The 23,519-nt window shown below is 40.5% G+C and overlaps 1 protein-coding gene across 1 annotated transcript in view; it reads right to left on the bottom strand.

Annotated features, from left to right (window-relative positions):
• Positions 1-23,519, bottom strand: part of CLNK (cytokine-dependent hematopoietic cell linker) — a 190,065-nt gene that overhangs the window by 134,769 nt on the left and 31,777 nt on the right. The gene's annotated exons all lie outside the window — the stretch shown is intronic.

Genomic DNA, 23,519 nt, shown 5'->3' with positions numbered 1-23,519 from the left:
CTTTCAAACAAAATTACAGAACTTCTCTTCTGTGCTATGTAATTGTTCACTTCCATGAAGTGCTCCTGATTTACAGCGACCCCATGCACAGCAGCAACCCCATGCAGACTGTGATCAAGAGGATATTTATTGGGTCATCACCAGGAGTAGATCTCCAGGCCTTTTATCCAAGTTTATCTTAGACTGGATGATATATAGGTAAACACTATCGTGTGCCTGATCCAAGCTCTGGTATTTTCATTTGCTTCCCATGCTTCTGAAGGTTGGACAATGGAAAAAGAAAAAGAATAGAAGCCTTTGAATTGAAGTATTGGAAAAGAGTACTGAGTATCTCATAGAATACCAGAAGAACAAACAACTGTATCTTGGAGAAAGTACAACCAGGGTGTTCCTTAGAGGCAAGGATGGTGAAACTTCTGCTCAAATACTTGGGGCATGTTGTTCGGAGGGTTCAGTCCTTGTAAAAAGACATGATGCTGGGAAAGGTGGAGGGTCAGCTTAAAAGAAGAAGACCCTCAATCAGTCAAGAAGATTGGTGCTGTGGTTGTAATAATCAATAGCCTGAAACATCTCAGAGATAGTGAGAATTTTGCAGGATAGGGCATGATTTAGATCTGTTATCCAGAAGGTCTCTGTAAGTTATAATCCATGTACTAATTCCTCTTTTTTGTTTTCAATGTTTGAATTCTAATCACCAGTAATTATCCAGAAAAAATCTTGATTTTTCTTTTTTTTTTTTTAAGAATCATGATTTTATGTTTGATCAATTTGAGATTACAGATGTTGGTAATATTCTTTGGTTGTTAATTTTTGCCAATGGTTAACATGTAAATTTGAATAATAATAAAAGAAACTGGCTCTTTCTTAAATTTTTTTTCATTTCTGCACATTTTCTTCCTCCTTCCCCTTCTCCCCACAATGCACCCTTGTTCCAGATCATTGTCATACATATAATGCCGATACATATATTCCTTTCAGATAGTTCTTCCCCTCCTCTGATCTAATGAAATGTTTATTATCTATCTACTCTTTCCCCATTATCTCCCTGACCCCTCCCATGTCTGTCCTATTTTATAACAGTGGTGTTATGCAGTATTTGTCCTGTGGCTGAGATATTTCAGTCAGCAAATGCTCTCCAAGCTCCCTCATGTCATGTAAAGTTTTGTGAGTTTATTGTTTTTCAGTACTGCATAAAACTCTATTGTGTGAATGTACCATAGTGTTTCTATCCATTCATTTGTTGATAGTCACTTAGGTTACTTCCTTCTCTTTGCTATTTTGGATAATGCAACAATAAATGTGGGTGTACATATATCTGTTTGAGTTATGGCTCTGCTTTCGTTAGGGTATATGCCCACTAGTAGAATTGCTGAGTCTTACGGTATGACTGTTTCCAACTTTTTGAGAAATTGCTAGACTGCCTTGCATAGTAGCTGCACTATTTAATATTCCCACCAGCAGTGAATAAGAGTTCCGATCTCTCCACAACCTTGCCAGCATTTGTTGTTTGCTATCCTGTTGAACTTTGTTCTTGTTGCTGGGGTGAGATGATATCTTATAGTTATTTTGGTAACCGGCTCTTATAAACAACAACTCATTGCTGTAGCATCAGAACAGACTCATAGCTTGACCTGCCAGTGGGTTTTCAGAAGCTGTAAATCACACATAAGGAGATTGTTCATCTTTCTCCCACAGAGCAGTAGGTGAATTTGAACTTCCTACTTTTGGGTTGGCAGTGTAACTGCTTACCCACTAGGAATGTAGATACCATTTCCCTTAAGGAAAAGAACAGATAAATGATAACAGATAGGAAGATAATAGATAAAAGACTGTCTTCCTTATAGGACTTTGGATATTACCAACTTAATATTTGAAATGTTAGTTTTGATAATGACTGTGATTCCATTTCTTTTCAATTTGCTATTCCCAGTTTAGTAGATGATATGATTGTCCAATGAAAAATGGGCAATACTAGCTCATTCTGGCAACTGAAAGAAATGAAAAACAAATTCAAGTCTCAAGTCACAATATTGAAGGATGCTATAGGCAAAGTCTTGAATGATCCTGGGAGGATCAAAAGAAGATGGGGTGAAGGGAGCTCTGGTGGCCTAATGGCAAGAAGACACACTGCAATCCCAGAGGTGCACAGTTCAAATCCACCATATGCTCTGCTGGAGAAGTAGGAACAATTTGTACCAGTCAGATCCAATTTGATGGTACATACACAAAAAATAATAAACTTTATAATAATTTCTTTTTCTAAAAAAAAAAGATGGAGTGAATACCAAAAAGATTGGCTAATAGGGGAGTAGCATATGACCAGAAACTAATGGAAATGAAGGAAGAAGTTTAAACTGCACTGAAAGTGTTTGGGGGAAAAATAAGGCCCCATAATTGATAAGATATCAATTATGTGTTTAAAAAACAGAAGCAGCCCTGGATATGCTCACACGTTTATGCCAATAAATTTGGAAGACAGCTATCTGGCCAGTTGACTGGAAGAGAATCATATTTGTTTCCATTCTCCAAAAAAGTGATCCAATAGAATGTGGAAATTATTTAACACTGACATTAATATATCATAAAAGTAAAATCTTACCGAAAATTATTAAAAAAATGGCTGGAACAGTACATCAATAGAAAACTGCCAGAAATTCAAAGTGGGTTTAGAAGAGGCTGCAACACCAGGAATATCATTGCTGATGTTAGATGAATCTTAACTAAAAGCAAAGAATACCAGAAGGATGTCTATTTGTGTTTTATTGACTATATAAAAATATTTGATTGGGTGGATCATAACAAATTAGCTAATATTGAGAAGAACGGGATTCCAGAACACTTAATTGTGCTCATTAAAATCTATTCTTTGTCCAAGAAACTATGATGGTAACAGAGCAAGGGAGTACTGTATGGTTTAAAGTCAAGAAAGATGAACATCAGGGCTGTATACTTTCTCCATATTTATTCAGTCTTCATGCTGAGCTAATCATTCAAGAGGCTGGACTTTATAATGAAAAGAGTAGCATCAGATTTGGAGGAAGACACATAAATAACTTGCATTATGCAAATGATGCAACGTTGGCTGCCTGAAGCAGAGAAGACTTGAAACTCTATGACAGAAGACCCAAGACAACAGCCTTTAATATCGATTACATCTCAATATTAAGAAGATAAAATTTTTACCAGTGGGCTTACAGAAAACATCATGATAGATGGCGAGAAGATTGAAGTCACCAATGATTTAATCATGCTTGGATTCACAATCAACACCCTATCACTAGGAGTTAAGAAATCAAAAGATGTATTGCATTGCAAAAATTGCTTCCAAGGATTTCTCCAAGGTGTTAAACAGCAGTCACATCAATTTAAAGACTGAGGTACATTCTGATTCAAGCAATGGTCTTTTCAATTATTTGTTATGCATTTAAAAATTCGACAATAGTCAAGAGGACAGGAAAAGAATTGATGCCTTTTAGTTATGGTTTTGAAGAAGAGTACTGAATACCCCATGAACAGCCAAAAAAGACCAAAAACAAAACAAAAAAAAACCCCAACCCCCAAAACAAACAATTATGTCTTGGATAAAGTATACCCAGAGTGCTCCTTGGAGGCAAGAATCGTGACGTTTTGGACATGTTATTGGGTGGGGGAGTGCTGGTCCTTGGAAAAGGACATCGTGCTTGACAAGGTGGAGGTTCAGCAATAGAGAGGAAGATCCTCGATGAGACGGACTGACACAGGGCCTGTAGCTATCAGCCAAAGTGTATTGGAGATGGTGATGATAGCATGGAATAGTTCAGATCCTTTGCTCATAAGAGTCGCTGTGAATGATAGTTGACTGGTTAGCACATATTAACAACAACAATGCCTGGAATAGCAATCTCCAAGTGTACTTTATTTCTGTCAACTTCCAACTTTCCTTGATTATATTTTATAAATACTATGCTCTGAAAATTAATGGATGCTTGAAGCTGTTTCTTCTCATTTTAAATCATGTGTCAGCAAAAGATCATCCTGAAAGCTTTACTCTGTCCACATCACTAAGTTTGACCTTACTTTGAGGAGCTCTTCCTACTTTGAGCACCTTCCAACCTGAAGGCTCTTCTGTCATTTTACCAGGCAATGCTCTGCTGTTATTTGTAAGGTTTTCAGAGATCAATTTTTTTCAGAAGCAGATTTCCACGTCCTCCTTCAATCTTTCTTAGTGTGGAAGCTCTGTTTAAATCTGTTCATCACGGGCACCCTGATCGTATTTGGAACACCCATAGTTTAGCTTCTGGCATCACAGTAACATATAAGCCATCACAGTGTGACAAACTGACTGACTTTTCAAAAAAATAGCCAACAAAAACCTTTTGGATCACAATAGAAAGGCTGTCCGTATTGTAATTTGAGTTCTTAGGTTGTGTCAATGAAGAAAATCTTGGATTCTTTTATAAGTGGAAGAAATAAGAGTTTTATTGAGGAAAAATACAGCAGTAGCAGGGTAGTCTGAATGAAAGTACAAAGAATTATTGTTAGATGCAGGTGAGTCAACTCTTAGTTCTAGAGACCTTGATGTTATGTACCATTGAGTCAGAACCAACCCAGAGTGGATCTTTCAGCAGGTTTTCAGAGCAGTTAATTGGACCAGAAGAGATCTCCCCTCCTTCTTTCTTGGAGTAGCTGGTAGATTCAAACTGTCTGCCTTCAGGATTGCAGCACAGCTTCTTGCCATTAGGCCACCAGAGCTCCCTATAATGACCTTATGGACAATCAATCAAGGCTTCATTAGATACAGCTTCTCTTCACATTCTTTACTGTGTTCTTTCTCTAACACAAAGAAGGAAAGGTAGAAGGTTAAAGGTCAGAGCTGTGTCCTTTCTCCATACGTATTAGAATTTGCATGCTGAGATAAATCATTCAAGAAGCTCAACTATATGAAGAAAAATGTGGCATCAGAATTGAAGGAAGACTCATCAAAACTTGCATGATGCAGATGATACAGCCTTGTTTGCAGAAAGTGAAGAAGATTTCAAGTATTTAGTGTTGAAGATTAAAGACCACAGCCTTCACTATAGATTACATCTCAGTACCAGGAAAACAAAGCCTCATCACTGAACCGATAGACAACATCATAAAAGATGGAGAAAAAATAGTGATTTCCAACAACTTAAATTTGATTAAATCTATAATTAGCAGCTTTTTAAAAAAAAATCAGCAGTCAAGATATCAAAAGATGTGCTGCGTTGGGAAAATCTGCTGTCAAGGACCTCTCCAAAGTGCTAAGGAGCAAGGGTTTCTGTTTAAAGACCAAGATGCCCCTGATGTGAACCGTGGCATTTTTAATTCCTTCCTATGCATATGAAACAAAAATCCTAGCCACTGAACCGATAGGCAACATCACGATAGATGGAGAAAAGATTGAGATTGCCAATAATGTCATCTTACCTGGATCCACAATTAACATACTTGGTAACAACAATTAAGGAAATCAGGATGATAGGGTGATCTTAAGTTCAGAACTATTCAACCACATGCTATAGTGGTAAAAAAGGAGATACATAGTGCTGGGAAATCAGAGACCTTCCCAAATTATTGAGCAGCAATGATGTCAGTTTGAGGACAAATATGTGCCTGATTCAGGTCCCAATCTTTTCCGTCTATGCATCTGTGGATTGGACATTGACTAAGGATGACAGAAAGAGTTGATGCCTTTGAATTATGCTGCTGGAGAAGAGTGCTAATATCTCATGGACTACCAAAAGAACAAATAGATCTTGGAGAAGGTGCAGCTAGTGTGCTCCTTCGAGGCAAAGATAATGAAACTTTGTCTCACCTACTTTGAGCATATATTGCTAGGAGAGGTTATTCTTTGGAGAGAGACATCATGCTTGGGAAGGTAGGACAGTGAAGGAGAGGAAGACCGTCAACCAGGTGGATTGACACAATGACTGCAGCAATGGGCTCGAGGGTGTTGGAGATTGTGAGGATGGCACAGGATAGGACAGGGTTCAGAGCTATTTTTCATAAGGCTGCTATGAGTTGTACTTGACTCGATGGCATCTAACAACAACAATGCATCAGAAAGTTGGACAATGAATACGGAAGACTGAAGAAGACTTAAAACTTTTGAACTTGATGTTGATGAAGGGAACTAAATATATCCTGGATTGCTGAAAGAACACACCTATCTTTCATGGAGGAAGTGTAACCAGAATGCCTCTTAGAGGCGAGGATGGTTAAATTTCATCTCACATACTTTGGGCATGAGAGGGGCCAGTCCTTGGAAAAAGATACCCTTCAGTGAGTTTACAGAGTGCAGTTTATGAATTGCACAGGAGAAGATTACTCTTCCTTCTATAGAGCATCTGGTGGATTTGAACAGCGTGCCTTTTGGGATTGCTGCACAGTTTCTTACTACTAGGCCACCAGAGCTCCACAGAATGCTTCTTAGAGGCTAGCATGGAGAATTTTCATTTTATGTATTTTGGGCATGTGAGGGGCCAGTCCTTGGGAAAAGCCACCACGCTGGGAATGACAGAGGTTCAATGAAAGAGAGGAAGATGCTCTGGGAGTTGGACTGACATAGTGCCTGTAACAACGGGCAGAGGTTTGGTGGAGAGCTGTCAATGGTGCAGGACTCCTATCTGTTGTTCACTGGGGGACTCTGAGTTGTAGTTGACTTGATTTCTTCTAACACCAGAACAATTTGGCTAAGAAGGAATGAATTGCCGCCTAGGTGTATGATGAGTCCAATAAAGTAAGAGGAAAAGCAGGGAGGCGAACAGCCAGGGATGGGAGGTGGTGTTTCGATTTTGCCATTTTAAAATCCAAGGAAGCAGGTTTTGCTTGGATGAGGCTGGGCATTCACCCCCTGCTGGCCACTTGTGTCCTTTTCTTCAATTGCCCAGGCACCGCCTCCTACTTTTCAATGATAAGACACTGCGTCTCTGCTGTAAAAGCGACTCCATAAAGAAAGACACAGCAGGATTGGGGACTCAAAGGAATCTTCCAAGAAGTCATTGTTTTCAAGTCAGGACTGACTGATAACTGACACTGTGAGGCTGTGAACTTTTTTCAGAGGCTGTAAATACATTGGAGATTGTCCATTATTCCCCTTAAAGCAACCAGTGTATTTGAACCATCTTTGAAGGGGCAGCACAACTTCCTCCCTACTCACTAGGCCACCAGATGAGACCAGATTTCCCACTTCTCAAGGACCCTGTTACTGGACATTTATAAGTGCTGGTGGTCTAGTTGGTGCTACTACTAATACTCTGAGTGACATCATGAAAACAACCTGACCTCTGATTTCTGGAATTCTCCTCTGTGATATTTAGTTGAGAAAGAAGATGAAGATACTCATCCTGCGAGAATTTGCTTCATGATACAGGGACAATGGTGTTATGTTGTTGTGGGATGCCAACAACTTGCTCTGTCACAGTGACGACGGATTAAAGCCTTGCACAACTCTGCACCATCCTCACACTTTCCTCTGTGACAAATACTGGGGACACTGTGTCAGTCCCTCTCATGGAGGACATTGCTGTCCTCTGATGATCCTCTACTGTCAAGCGTAATGCCATTCTCCAGGGACTATCCCTTCGAGAACATGCCCAAATCATGTGAGGCCAAGCCTCACTTCCCTTCTCCAGGATCACTCTGTACTTCTGCCACGACGGATTATAATGAGTGGCCAGGAATGACATTTTGGAAGTTATTCAAACTGACTTCTATCTTCACCTTTTCTACCTACAGAATGACCTGGGTAAGTTATTTAGATCTTCTCAGCTTTCTTTTCCATGTTTGTAAAATGTGAATTGAGAAATCTAGTTCCTTTTTGTTATATTCCGTCAAAAAAGAAACAAGCTCATAACTGACCCTCTGGTGGGTTTTCAGAGGCTGTAAATCACACAAGAGGAGATTGCCCATCTTTCTCTGGTGTTGATAGATTTGAACTGTGTGCCTTTGACTCGGCAGCACGTTGTCCTTATTTGGGACCACCTACAAGAGTCTGGCTAGTAATCTTCTGAAGCACAGACAGAAACTTTCCCATCCTGGTCATCCTCACAATCACCACTGCACCCCAATATAGATGCTGGAATTTCACTCAATTGTGAATGAGGTCCTGCTAGGAAGAAAGGTTGTCCCATTTCTATGCTAATGAGTCCAAATCAGCACAGGCTGTCTTACACCAAATTGCTTATGTTCAAGGGGAAGAAAGACATCTCAGATTCAAATATACTCTGTGGCTATCCTTTTAAAAACCTAAATAGAACAATGACAGACAGACAGATTGCTCTGGAATGATGGAAGCCACCCATACAATGCTGCTTGTATTCTGCTGACTGCTATAACTTTCACAGATACAATTTGGAGACCGAAGACAATCATATTGGTGGCAGTTACAATCAATCTTTGTCGCAGGGGACTCTACAGAAGCAGATTAAAGACCAGGAGTGGAATACAGACAAAACTGCAGATGACGTAGCTTTACAGGACTGACTCTGGAACTTCTGCTATTTGGCTGTGTGGTGGTCAGAGCAATGATGGATGTGACACATTAAGGAAAATCTAGGAAGTTTTCTTGTTTTTAAAAAACATAGAGGGTAAAATGTCCCACACTAGGCCTCTGTAAGTCTGACCCAAACCATGATATTTTTAATCTTATGCATATGAAAGTTGGACAATGAATATAGAAAACAAGCTGACACCATTGAATTGGATACTAGGAAAAAGTTTTGGTAGCCCATGAACTGTCAAAAGAATAACCAAATCTATCCTGCAGGAATCTGGAAAGACAGGCTAAGAGTTATATAGTTCAGTAGTGATGAATTTTATGAAACACGATGAATGGGAATGACTGTATGAAATACAATGTGAATGAGGGGAAGTGTGAAACAATGCATGCAAACTTTATATGCAAACTAATATAAAAGAAATATTAAGGGGAAAAAAAGAATAACTAAATCTGTCTTGTAGAAAGTGAAATCAGGGTTCTTCATACAGGCAAGAATTGTGCCACTTTGTCTTGTGTACTTTGGGCAGGTTCTTGTTGTTGTTATATACCGTTAAGTCACCTGTGACTCATAGCGATCCTATAACAATAGTTCTGAAGCTTGTCTCACTGACTCTGACACACCTATGGCCAAGACCCCAGTTACAGTGTCAATCATCTCATCTGGAGTCTTTTTACTTGTATGCTGTCCCTCCACCCTTCGTAGCATGATGTCCTTCTCCAAGGACCGGTTCTCAAAGTGAGTGAGATGGAGCTTCAAAATCTTAGCCTCCAGGAGCAACCTGGTTTCACCCTCTCCAAGACAGACCTATTTGTTCTCTTGGCAGTTCCATGGTATGTTCAATACTCTCCTCCAACACCACAACTCAAAGACATCAATTCTTCTTCTGTCATCTTTAGTCATTGTTCAGGTTTCTGATACATAGCAAGTAAATGCAAAGACCACGGCCTGGATCAGGTGCACCTTAGTACAATAGAGAACACTGAGAAGCAGACTAGCAGATATGGGGCAGGTTTCTAGGAGGTACCAGTTCTTGGAAAAAGACATTGTGCTGGGAAGAGTAGAAGGGCAGCAAAAGGGAGGAAGACCCTGCAGGAATTGGATTAAAATGGAAATTACAACAATGAGCTTGAACATGGCAGAGATTGTGAGGATGGCAAAGGATCGCACAAGGATTTGAAGGGTCGGTAAGTCCCTACCCAACAGAGGCCTTCCTGGCTGCTGTGGTGAGCTTTCCGCTGCCCTCTCCCTGAGGCAAAGCCACGTGCCTGGTTTACTCATAAAGAGATCAAAAGTCATCCGAACGTCAGTCAAGAGCGAAAACGGAAAATAATAGGCATAGATAAATGATAATTCATTATATGGGATACAGTGTGTATGAATGATTGTAATGAAACACAACGTGAATGAGGGATTGTGTGGAACATCATGCACAAGAATGGAACACAATGCAAATGAATCATTGTATAAAAACCAATAAAAACAGAAAAACAAGACAACAAGAATAAAAATGGAATTAGGGATCTAGAGATTTCAGCCTTTCACTACCCAAGTGCTTCAGATTTTAAGCTCCAATACACTTTTAAAAAAATTAAATTGTTCTTATTTTTTATTGTGATTTAGGACTTCAAAAGCAAATGATTTTTTTAATTCAGCCATTGTGTTCAATAGCATTAATTTTAATATCCATAATGTAATTCCCGTTTTCCACGGCTTCTCTGCAATTTTGATTTTCACTGATCCTTCGATACCTTTCTATGTCTTCCCTCTTAATAGTGATAACTGTGCTGAATGCCCTTTTATGGGATATTGCCTTTCCCTTTACCAATCTTAACAGGCACCTTTGACCTGTTTTCTAATGTTTATTTGTATCTCTCTCCCTTCCCATCTCTGATGACTATCTAGAAATGATTCTGTGGGTAAAACCTTTCCTTGGCTTTTTATAATAGTCTCAAAAATATATCTGCACACCCATGTTCATTGCAGCAGTATTTACAATAACAAAGAAATGGAAATAATCCAAGTACCCACCTGCAGGTTAATGGGCAAAGAAACTATGGTACCTTCACAAACATGGAGTGGTATGTAGTATTGAAAAAAGACTCAAAGAACTCACAGAACACGTAAAACATTGACACATCTGAGGGGCATTAAGTGAAATAAGTCAGTCTAACACATATATACTTTGGTTATGTTGCCAGGAAGCTTCAATGATGGGAAGAAACATAATGCTTGGAAAGGTAGAAGATCAGATTAAGGAGAAAAGGTTCTTCAAGGAGATAGGTTGACACACTGACTCCAACAACGAGTTTAAGCACAGCTAAGAGGAAGATCTTGTATGAGATTTATTGACACGGTAACTGGGGGTAGGTGTGTCAGCGTGAGACTGGCTCAGGATAAGGCAGGCTTCAGAGCTATTGTACATAGGGTCACTATAAGTTGCAGGCAACTCAGTGGAACATAACAACAACAAAAACAAGATGGTGAGGTTGGCACGGGATTGTACAAGATTTTGATTTGTTGTCCATATTGTTGCTAGAGGTGGAGCGGACTCTATGGAACCTAACAACAATAATATACTTCAGAGTTATAAAAAGAACAGATTAGATGTAGTCAGGAACAGTAGAATGGGAGAAACAGATGCTATTTGAGAAGAGTCTACCAGCCACAGAACCAGTCTGTATTACCTGGGTGGTGGTGGTGGTGGTATCCAGTGCTATCTCAAGATGCCTATGACTCGTCGCAATACTATGAACAATAGATCTGAGCCTGGTCCTATCCTGCACTATCTCCATTGTCTCCGGTATGCTCAAGTCTACTGTGGTAGTCACTATATCAACCCAAACCACTGAAAGTATTCTTTTCTTTCTCTGACTTTCTATCTTTCCCAGGGAGCTCTGGTGGCTTGTGGCAAAGAAAGGCACTGTCAGTGCAGAGGTATGTGGTTCAAATTCATCAGACGCTCTGAGGGACAAATGTGGGCACTCTCCTCCCATGTGATTTACACCCTCTGCAAGCCCAGAAAGGGTCAACTATGGGTCAGTTCTGACTCAATGTTTCTCAACAACAGCAACTTTCCCAGCATGGTTATCTCTCTGAGGACTGGTTCTCCCGGAAAATACGCCTCAAGCAAGTGAGTTTAAGTTTCACCCTCCTTTCCTCTAAGGAACGCTGTGGTTATATTTCTTTCAGATCAGATTTGTTTGTTCTTTTGACAGACCATGGTATATTCTGGACTCTTCTCCAACACCAAAATTCAAAGATAGTCTTTCTTTTTCCTTATTCATTATTCAATTTTCAGACGGATGTAAAGCAATTAAAAACCATTACAGTTTGGTTCAGCTGTGCCTTCATCTTTAAACTGACATCATTGCTCTTTTGAACTTGAGAGGCTCTGGGCAACAGATTTTCGCAATACAACATGTCTTTTGATGCCTTGACTCTTGTTACCATAGTTGTTGATTGTGGTGGACCCAAGAACAAGACAATTGTTGACAACTTCACTGTTTTCTCCATCTATCATGATGTTGACTATTGATCCAACAGTGAATATTTCTGTTTTCCGGATGTTGAAATGTAACCCACATCAAAGGTCGCAGTCTTTGGTCTTTTAGAGTAAATGCTTCAAAATGTGCTTAAAATTGAAGGCAAAGAAAAGAAAAACAAGTCCACAAGAACCAAGATAGGACCTTGAGTGTATCCTATCTGAATTCAAAACCATCTTAAGAATAGATTGTATGTTATTAATCATTAACCACCAGAGACCAGATGAATTGTGGAATGACATCAAGGGTAGCATTCATGAAGAAAGCAAAAGGCCATTACAAAGGCAGGGGAGAAAGAGAAGACCAAAATTTGCACTGGAATGAAGAGTAGAAAAAACAAGGAGAAGAAATGCTGAGGTAAGAGAGCTGAGCAGAAGATTTCAAAGATCTGCCTGAAGAGATAAAGCAAAGTATTAAAATTAAATGTGCAAGAAGTTGGAGTTAGAAAACCAAAAGGGAAAAAGTACAGTTGGCATTTCGGAAGCTGGAAGAATTGAAGAACAAATGCCACCATTTAATTGCAACACTGAAGGTTTCCATGGGGGGAAAAAGTCTTTAAAAATGCACAAAGCTTCAAAAGAAGATGAAAGGGTTATACAGAGCGACTGTACCAAAAAGAGCTGGTCAACACAGAATCACTTCAGGAAGTAGCATATTATCACGAACCAGTTCTGCTGAAGAAAGAAGTTCTAACCGAACTCAAGGCACTGGCAAAAAGTGAGGTCTCAGGAATTGGGGTGTTTTGGGAAACAGGTGCAATCTTAGGGGTACTCACTAGTCTCTGAAAACAAATATTTAGAACAGCTACCTGGCCAGCTGACTGGAGGAGATACACTGTTCTTTCCTTCTCCCCCCAAAAAGACAACCCATAAGGTGTGGATAGTCCCTGGAACAAGCCAGAATGCAGGACTTGATACAACTGAAACCCTGGTTTGGACTTTTCTTTTTTTTTTTTTTTTTGTAAGCAAACACATGTTGTTGTTGTTGTTAAGTGCCGTCAAGTCACAGGGACTCATAGTGAACCTATGAAGGAGAGTCCTCAACCCTTGGGTGTCTTTCATTCTCTCTCCAGGTTCATAGGGTTTCCAGAGGCAAGCTATTATGGAAGTGGATGCCACTCCTTCTTCCAAGCTTGTTTTAATCAGGGAGCTCCACCCCGCTCTCTGTTCGCATTGAGTAGCCAACCATTAACGCATTTGACACATCAGTGTCACAGTGTTCAGCCTCATAGCAACCACAAGTGACCGTTGTACGGCAACTTGTACACCAGGGCTATACGACCTAGAGGAATGTCTGAACAAAAACAATGAAAGACAGACCCGAGGGCCGCGGATTAGAAGTCACCCACTTTTAGCTTGGTAGTATTGCTTTCTGTCCACTGTGCTAGCTGATCTCTCTCTATGTCGATGTTATTGTTGTTAAGTGCCGTCAAGTCACAGGTGACTCATAGCCACCCTATGAAGGAGAGTCCTTGATGCTTGGGTGCCTTTCTTCCTCTCTCCAGGTTCATAGCATTTCTGGAGGCAAGCTATTATGGAAGTGGATGCCACTCGTCCTTCCAAGCTTGTTTTCATCGGGGAGCTCCACCCCATTTGACACATCAGTGTCACAAAGCAAACACATATAAACTAAAAAATTCTTTCTTTTCTTTATATATATAGACACACACACACACACACACACATTTGTCTTAAAGCCCAATGACTAAAAACTAATGTCCAGGCAAGCCAGGACGAGTTGGTCACCCTGACTGTCAGTATGTCTGCTAACAGTGTGCCGAAATAGAGGTAATGTCTCAGAATTTTGTCTCTCCTTTCTCACCATCACCCTCACCCCCACTGACCTCCACGACCCGTGTGAAAGGCAAAATTCCGACTCTGATAGCTAGAATCTGTCCAGAAAGGCACCTGTTCTCTGTAGGGCACACCAAACCCACAAACTGCCTTCTCATTGAGTCCAATTGAGTGACTTGCAGTCATCGTGCTGATGAAATCGAGCTGCCTCACAGAGTCTCCACTGCTCTCCCCTGTACAGAAGCGGTCTATATCCTAGCCTCCATCTAAGTGGCTGCCTGGTTAGAACCTCTGACCTTTTGATTGACAGCCAATTGCTTGAATCACTATGTCATTAGAGTTACCTAGCTCTTTACATTTGTTTTCCTCTCACACTGTGAGAACACACTTGCTGTGTTTTAAAGGCACCAGCTTGTGTCATTTGTGTTGCAACATCCCTTCAACTGTCAGGATTAAACATGATAATATCTGTTTTTCATTTAGCCACCACTCAATTTGTATTAATCACTTCGTTATGCTACCCACTCTCCATGAAATATGATCATGACAATCACCACTTTTAAAAGTAGACCATTAACGTAATGTTCTGCAATTAGGAAAATAGACTTTGGACACAAGTAGATAGAACTCGGCCTCAATCACAATATTTATTGTGTCTGAGGGTTTTATGATAGACAAAAGCAAACCATTAGGATTTTATATCCTCATGATTAATTCTGGAAGAGTCCAAAGAAGCCACTTATGATCCGAGTGGTGAGTGAATATTTGACAAGGCCGAACTGAGAATCCCTTTTAAGTCTGTTGAAACGTTCAGAAATTAATCGCAGTAATAAATTTCTAAAATGATTATTTTTTAAACTCATTTAAAACAATGATTCTTTAGGTAAAGTGGAAGGTTTCAGTTACACAATGTCAAGGATGTAGGAAGAAGTTGCATGCCTCATAGCTCTCAGATAAAGTCTGAAAGACAGGGTTTTTACCAACATTTATGATGCAAAGTGTTGGGGAGAGAAACATCTTCGCAAAACAAACTTTGGGACACAACTTCTCCAATGACTCAGCGTCTCAATAAACATCAGAAGGACGGACTTAAGGCATGAAATTTATGGTGTTGAAGGTCTACCACTCAAAGTGTCTTTCTTAGTCATTGATTAACTGTTCATTTTGTGTTGAAGTGTTTAATGTATTAAGGCGTTGTTATTAGGGTATAGGCCCCACTCTACTAGAGCCTTATATAAACCCACGGGAGCTCAATGCTACCTCTCTTTTTGGGACACCTGCTATCCTGGGACACTGGAACACAGCACCCATCTCTGCAGCAGCCTGCCTGCATCACCTACAGTTCTGTGATTCATTCCCCTGGTGTGTCTGAGTCTCTGGGAGAACTTCCTGCGAACCATTGGACCCAAGGAACTCAGAGGAGTGGGGGAACTGAACAAAGGAAGGGTTGCCGAGGTCAGAAATGAAGGAGTAAGACAACAGGTCAAACATTTGGGGCACTGTGGACTTCCCACTTCTTGTAACTGGTCTGCTTCTAACATTGTTGTTATTGTTATGTGTCATCGTGTCACCTGCGACTTATAGTGACCCTATGTCCTATCCTGTGCCAATCTCACTGTCTCTGACACACCTGCCCCCAATACCCCAGTCACTCAATCAATCTCAATCTCCTGCGCTGTCCCTCTACCCTCCCAAGCATGACGTCCCTCTCCAAGGACCAGTCCCTCCTTGTAACATGTCCAAAGTATGTCAGATGAAGCTTCAGAATCCTTGCCTCTAAGGAACAGCCTGGCTTAACCCTCTCCAGAACAAACCTCTTGGTTTTCTTAGCAGTCCATGGTATATTCAATACTCTTCTCCAACACCACAGCTCAAAGGCATCAATTCTCCTTCTATCATCCCCACTGATTGTACAGCTCTCTGATGCATAACAAAGACCATGGCCTGTATCAGGCTCACCTTAATCTCCAGACTGACATCATTGCTCTTCAATACTTTAGAGAGGTCTCTAACCGTGCACTTTTCTACCGCAATACGTCTTTTCATTTCCTGGCTGCTAACCACAGCAGAACAAATTATGAATATAAAACCGAGTAGAAAGGATAATATGAACAAATGCCTGGGTGAGTATATTTGTATGTATGAATCTTATTCACGGATTCACAGAATGTTACAGACCTGATTCCGTTGTTGCTAGGTGGCATTGAGATGGCTCCGATGTATACAGACCCTAATTACAGGAAAACAAGACACTTCCCAGTGCTGTGCCTCACAATGGTTTCTGTATTTGAGCCTGTGTTCTCAATTATTGTGTTGACTCATGTCACTGAAAGTCTTCCTCCCCCCCCCCGCCCCCGCTGACACCTAATTTTATCAATTTCCTTTTTCTCCAGGAATGGTCCTTGCTGATAATATATCCAAAGTCTGTGAGTCTTGCCATCTTTTCTTTTCTAAGGAGCATTCTGACCACTCTTCCGACACAGATTTCTTCAGTATCTGGCAGTCTGTGGTATAGTCGGTATTCTTTTGTCAACATCGCACAATTCAAAGGCATCAATTCTTTGATCTTACTGGTTCTAGTCTCTTTTTCTCATTGCTGTTAGGTTAGAACTGATTCATAGCTGAGCCTCCACTGAGTTTCTGAGGCTGTAAATTGCACAGAGAAAGATTGCCGTCTTTCTCCTGAGGGGTCAGTGGTTGATCCAAGCCACAAGAGAGGGTCAGATTAGGGGTTAGCAGAGCAACTCCCTCCAGATTACTCGGTCAGCATTACACGTTCTATAGCTCCTTTAAAGCAAAGCCTATGATTCACTCTGATTCATCGTGACTCTGTCTGTCAAGGTAGAATTGTTCTCCCTAGGGTTTTCATTGGCTTACTCTTTTTGAGGGGTGGGGATTGTCAGATTTTTCTGTTGTGGTTCCTCTGGGTGGTGGCTAACCAGCCCCTTTTAGTTAGCAGCCGTGTATGTTAACTGTTTATACAACTACCTCTCTACTGCTTGGATAGTAAGATCTGGCAAGGGAATAGAATTTGCCTACATGTAGAAGTAGCAATAAGAAAGGACCAGAAGCAATCTTGGCTTCTTGACTTGCCCCTCTGTGTTGTTGCTATGTACTATCAGGTCGACTATGTCTCATAGTGACCCTATGAACAATGACTCTGAACCTTGCCCTATCCTGAGACCAACCTCACCATGTCTGGCATGCCTGACCCTATGGCCACAGTGACTGTGGCAATCCAACACGTCTGGTGTCGTCTTCTCCTGCACTGACTCTCTACACTTCCAAGCATGATGTCCTTCTCCAAGGACTGGTCTCTCTTGGCAATATGCCTAAAGCATGTGAGGCAGAGTTTCAAAATCCTTGCCTCCAAGGAGCAGCCTGGTGTCACCCTCTTCAGGACAGACCTTGTTCTCTTGGTGGTCCATGGTATGCTCAGTATTCTTCTCTAGCACCTCAACTCAAAGCATCAATTCTCTATAATCTTTGTTGTCTAGCTCTGAGATGTATAGCAAACAAATGAAAAGGCCATGACTTGAGAGACTCTCCTGAGAGGTCCTTGACAGCAGATTTTCCCAAGGCAACTTGTTTTTTGTTTTGTTTTGTTTTTAATCTCCTGACTCCTGGTACCAAGAGTGTTTATTGTAAACCTGAGAAAGATAAAACCTTAATCTCTCAATCTTTTGTCCATCTATCATGATACTGCCATTGCTCAGTGGTGAGAATCTGTGTTTTCTGTGATGCTGAGTTACATCTATGTTGAAGGTTGTAGTCCTTGACCTTCTGCAACAAACATTTCAAGTTCTCTTAAGTTTCAGTGAGCTTCATAATGCAGGTTGTTGATAAGTGTTCCTCCAATGCTAACGCCACATTCTTTATAAAGTCCAGTCTCCCCAGTGCTCTGTTCTGCATGTATATTGGAGAGTTATAAAGGAAGGGCTACATCTCTGTATCTCTGACACACTCCTTTCTTGATTTTGAACAGAGCCGGGGGAAAGCAAGTGTTCCCTTGCTTTGTTTGGACAACAGCTTCCTAGCTAGCATAGGTATAAGTTCCACATGAGCACAATCAAGTGTTCTGGAGTTCTCATTCTTCTCACTATTAGGCATCATTTGTTGTGACTCGCAGAATTAGAATACTTTTGCACCATCGACAGAACACAAATAAACATCCTTTTGGTATCCTCTGCTTTCAGCCAAGATCCAGCTGACATAAAAAATAATATTCCTAATGCCATCATCTTTTCTAAATGCTGCTTGAAGTTTTGGCATTTCCCTGTCAGTGTACTGCTCTAGAAGTTTGTGGACAATCTTCAGCAATATTTTGCTTGCATGTGATACTGTTTGATGATTTTCACATTCTGTTGGATTACCTTTTTATCTTATTTATTTTTATTTTTTAGAATGGGAATAAATATTTATCTCTTCCAGGCAGTTGGCTAAGTAGCTGTCCTTCAGATTTCTTGGCACGATCTGAGCACATCCAGGACTGCATCTATTCGTTGAATATGTCAATTGGTATTCCATCAATTCCTGGGGCCTTGTATTTTTCATCTGCCTTCTTTCAGAGCAGCTTGAATTTTCTTCTTTATTATCATTGGTTCATGATCATATGCTACTTCCAGAAATTGTTCTGTGTCAGACAGTTCTTTTTTGTACAGTGACTCTGTATCTTTGATCTTTGTCAGATGCTTCCTGGATCATGCAATATTTTGTCCCTTGTTGTTATGTGCTATCCAGTCACCTGCAATTCATAGTGACCCTGTATACAACAGCCGTAAACTTCGCTCTATCCTGTGCCAGTCTTATTGTCTCTGGCACACCTTTCCCCATTACCCCAGTCACTGAATCAATCCATTTCATTGAGGGTCTCCCTCTCTTGCACTGTCCCTCCACCCCCTCATGTATGATGTCCAGGTACTGGTCCACTCTTACAACATGTCCAAAGTATGTCAGACGAAGCTTCAGAATCTTTGCCTCCAAGTAGCATCCAGGTTTTACCCTCTCAAGCATGAACATTTTCATTCTCCTAGAAGTCCATGATACATTCAATACTCTTGTTCAGCACCACAACTCAAAGGCATCAATTTTCCTTCTATCATCCCTAGTCACTGTCCAGCTTTCTGATGCATAGCAAGTAATTGCAAAGACCATGGCCTGAATCAGGCACACCTTACTCTCCAGACTGACATATATAGCAACTTGAGGCTTGAACTTGTTCTTCAGTTCTTTCAACTTGAGAAATTCCAGGTAAGTTCTTCCCTTTTGACTTTCTGACCTCAGCTCTTTGCACATTTCATTATAATACTTTGCTTTGTCTTCTCCAGCTGCCCTTTGAAATATTCTGGTCAACTCTTAATGTCAATGATTTCATCTTACTTTAATCTACAATAACACCCTTGGTACTAGCAGTCAGGTAATTAGAAGATATGTCGAACTGAGAAAGTCTCCTGTCAGAGATCTTTCCAAAATACTCAGGAAAAATGATGTTAGTTTGAAGACTATGCTGTGACTTATTCAAGGAAGGGTCTTTTCAAACACTTGTTATGTATCTGAGAGCTGTACAGTGAATAAGAATGGCAGAAGGAGAATTGATTTCTTTGAGTTTGGTGTTGGGGAAGAGTAAAGAGTATCCTATGACCTGCCAAAGGAATAAAGAGGCATGCCTTGGACAAAGTGTGACCAGAGTACTCTTCAGAGGCTAGGATAGTGAACCTTCATCTCACATACTTCTGGCATGTTGTTTGGAGTGGTTATCTTTGGAAAGGAACATCTTGGGAGATCTTCAATGAGATGGATTGACACAGCAACTGCAGCAATGATTTCAAGTACATCAGAGACGGTAGGGAAGGCATAAGATGAGACACAGTTCTGATCTGTTCTTCATAGGATTGCTCTGATCTGTACTGGACTCCATGGTACTTAACAGCAGCAACACTGATAATCCTGAGCCCTGGTGGTGCAGGTAACAGAATTTGGCTGCTAGCCCAAAGGTTGGCTGTTTAAATCTACCAACTGCTCTATGGAAAACAGAGGCGGTAGTCTGCTTCCATAAAAATTACAGCTTTGAAAACCTGAGGGACAGTTCAACTCTGTTCTACAGGGTCACTCAAAGTTGGGACAAGCTTGGAGATGGTGGGGTTTTGGGTTTACTGATGATCACTTCTTGTTTTTGTTGTTGTTATGTGTCATTGAGTCACCTGTGACTCACAGCGGCCCTATGTACATTAGCTTTGAAACCTGCCCTATCCTGAGCCAATTTCATCATCTCCACCAGACCTAATCCCATTTCTTCAGTCACTGAGTCAATCCATCTCATCCTGGGTCCTTCTCTCCTGCACTGTCCCTCTATTTTTCCAAGCATGATGTCCTTCTCCAAAGACTGACCCTCCTGGCCACATGTCCAAAGTATGTGAGATGAAACTTCAAAATCCTTGCCTCCAGGGAGCAGCCTGGTTTCACCATCCTCTCCTGGCCAGACCTCTTTGTTTCCCTGGCAGCCTATGGTGTGTTCAACACTCTTCTCTAGCACTGCAGTTTAAAGGCGTAGATCCTTCTTGTATAATTCTTAGTTATTGTCCAACTCTTGAATACATAGCAAGTAATTGCAAAGACCATGGACTGGATCAGGCACACCTTAGCCTCCAGACTGACATTGTTGCTCTATAGTACTCTGGAGAGGTCCCTGACAGCAGATTTTCCCAATGCAATTCATCTTTTGATTTCCTGACTGCTGGTACCAAGAGTGTTGATTGTGGAGCCAAGCAGGCCAGAGTTACCAGCATTCTCAATCTCTTCTTCGTTGATTATGAAGCTGCCAGTTGACCCAGGGATCCTTTCTATTTATTAAAATGTACTTGTTACATTAAGGCTTAATAAGGTACCATGCACTCCTTTTCTCTGACATACATTTCTTTGTGTAGTAGGAGGAGAAGAATAAAACAAAACAACACATCTCTGCCTTCCCATTAGTGTGTTTTGTTATAAAGTTTTAAAAACTTTGTAATACTTTTAAAAGGTTAACTTTGATCAATATATTATATTTCTTTCGCTCTTGCTTTTGAAACAAAGCTCGTGCCTGGAATAAATTTAAGTTGAAAATGACAAGGGAATAATCCTGAGTTTCTTTCTGACCAACCTCAGGGTTATTGTTTTTGTTAAGGATATGCTCTGTAGTGTATCTGTTCTAGCCTTGATACAAAGCTGTATGCGATACATTTTTTCCACAAGAGGGCAGTGGCGCCTATTAATTCACGATTTTCTCTAAATCTCAAATAGGCTCCGCATGGAGACTGGCAAGGAAAGGCTGCAGAGTGAGTTTTATACCCTAACCAGTGTAGGAAAACACTACAAACTAGGATGTAAGGAAAAAAAAAGTTCTTAATTCTAGTATTGGTTTTAACTCCCTCGTTAAATTACGTTGATCTCTTTGTGCAATACAGGGGTTTTATTCAGATTATAAACTAAATTTAGTTTCCATTTGTGATTCTGATTTCTCTTACATACACATTCACCTAAAAGAAAAGTAGGCTCGAGGTCTTTTGAAGTTCAAGTTTCAGTATATACATTTTAAGTAAGTCAGCTGTGCATACCTAGTTCTCTTTTCTCCCTTTGAACCTTTGAATGGTCTGTTGTTTTTTCCCCCCTGTACATGCATTCTTCTGTGTGGTCTGCTTTCCACCTTCAAGGAAATTGGTTTACAGCCTGAGTATATTTTTCACCTAGGGCAAAAAGAAATGCTTTCTATCTTTCTTAATTCTCACTATTTTTTTTTTCAATAACAAGTTAAGCCTCATCGAATTTCAATCTTAAAATTATCCTCAACTTAAAAAAGAAGCTATTCCTGCGGATCTATGACTAAGGGTCAGATTCATCACAAGCAACTGTATCATAGAAACACTTACCACAAAATAAACTTTTAACCATTTTTTTTGGAGGTGGGTTGGGGAGGCAAAGCTAAGCTTCAAGGAAGATAAACCCTCAAAATGTGACAGTTTCCAGATAATGTCAGAATATGATCACAAGAAAAATGACAGGAAAAGTCCATTAGCATAAATCTACAATCGCTCAAGTTGATGAAAAATATCACCACAAAATCCTGCCATTACTGAACCATCCAATATGGGTTGTTTTTTTTCCCCCTATGACATTTTGTGAAAATGAATAAATTATCTGGAAACGTGTTTGCATCAAAAATACAGAATTTTGTAATAAACACATAAATCATCCAAGCCTTTCCCAGCCTGGATGCCTGGTCCTGAAAACGGGGAGCATTCATACTCATTTCCTCCTTCCAGTTTCCTTCTTTCTCTCTTACCTTCCTGTCCTGGAGAGTGACAGGGAATCATCAGTTACAGACAGGAAGGGAGGAGGAGGCTGAGAAAAGAACTCTTACTAACAAATTTTTCCAGGCAGTCTCCAACCACGCCCTACAAGGCTCAACTTCTGTGAGCTTATTCTCACTGAGGTCTTTTCTGGACTTAACTCTTCAGTTTATACCCAGGCCTGTTTTAAAGAGCAACCATTGGGGAGCTCTGGTGGCCTAGTGGCAAGAAGCTGCATTGCACTCCCAGAGGTATGAGGTTCGAATCCACCAGATGCTCTGCTGGAGAAGGAGGGACAATATCCTCTTGTACCAGTCAGATCTGATTTGATAGTACACACACACACACACACACACACACACGATTAAGAGAAAAAAAAAGAGCAGCCATTCTCTTAAAGCCCGGAGAACCCCTTTAACAGCTAGCGTCCTTATTGAATATGGGGATGCTATTTGTAGTATTAATTCTGAAAAAAATTTCTGTATATAAAACATCTCCCTCTCTGAATAATTGGTTTACTTTTTCTCCACTCTGGACAAATAATATACCACAAAAAAGAACAATACCATCTTTGCTTTTTACAGCCGGGAAGCTCAAAGGCAATTTTAGTAGAATTAAGCTATGGATGCCCAGGTGTTTTGCATTTTAGCTTTTTTTTTTATTTTTTAATTAACACAGCTCTTGTATTTAAAGTAGTAAAGTACATTCTTTAGCGACATGCCTGTGTTAAAAACCTGTTCCAACCTTTTACAAGCTGCATAATTTTTTTTGGTCTTTCATTTTCTTTTCTTTTTCTTTGCATTTTTATCTTTGTTGCAAACATGCCATCTATTAGATTTTTTCCCTGAATTTTACATTCTTTCATTTTCCTGTGCGAGTGGTTGTTTATGATTTTGATATTTTTTATGAAGAGAGGCAAAACATGAGTAAATATATAAATAGATAGAGAAGAAGATTTGGTGTGTAAGAGATCAGAGAATGATGTCCAGCTAAAGGAAGGAGGGGTGGGCTCCCACCGTGAACTATGAAGAGAGAGGACGCGAAGAGCCCACTTCCTGCCTAGTTTCTCTCCAGAACTCATTTATCAGTGGATATTGTTGTTGTTGTGTGCCACTGAGTTGGAGCCAGGTTGTAACTGATCTTCTAACAAGTCTTCAGAGACTGTAAACCTCATGGAAGGAGATTGCCTATCTTTCTCTTGCAGAGCAGCTGGTGAATTCGAACTGCCTATCTTTGGGTTGACAGGGCAACTCTTTACCCACTAGTCCACGAGTACCCATGAGGTATACTATTTCGATCTAGCACATTTATCTAGCAGCAACTGTGAGCTGGTGCAGAACCTGTCTGCATCACTGG

This window comes from Elephantulus edwardii, unplaced genomic scaffold (assembly GCF_000299155.1).
Source record: "Elephantulus edwardii isolate Elephantulus edwardi_28Jun2011 unplaced genomic scaffold, EleEdw1.0 scaffold00035, whole genome shotgun sequence".
NCBI classification, from domain to species: Eukaryota; Metazoa; Chordata; class Mammalia; order Macroscelidea; family Macroscelididae; genus Elephantulus; species Elephantulus edwardii.
The sequence above is the reverse complement of the archived record's forward strand: the minus strand, read 5'-3'. Positions and strand labels throughout refer to the sequence as shown.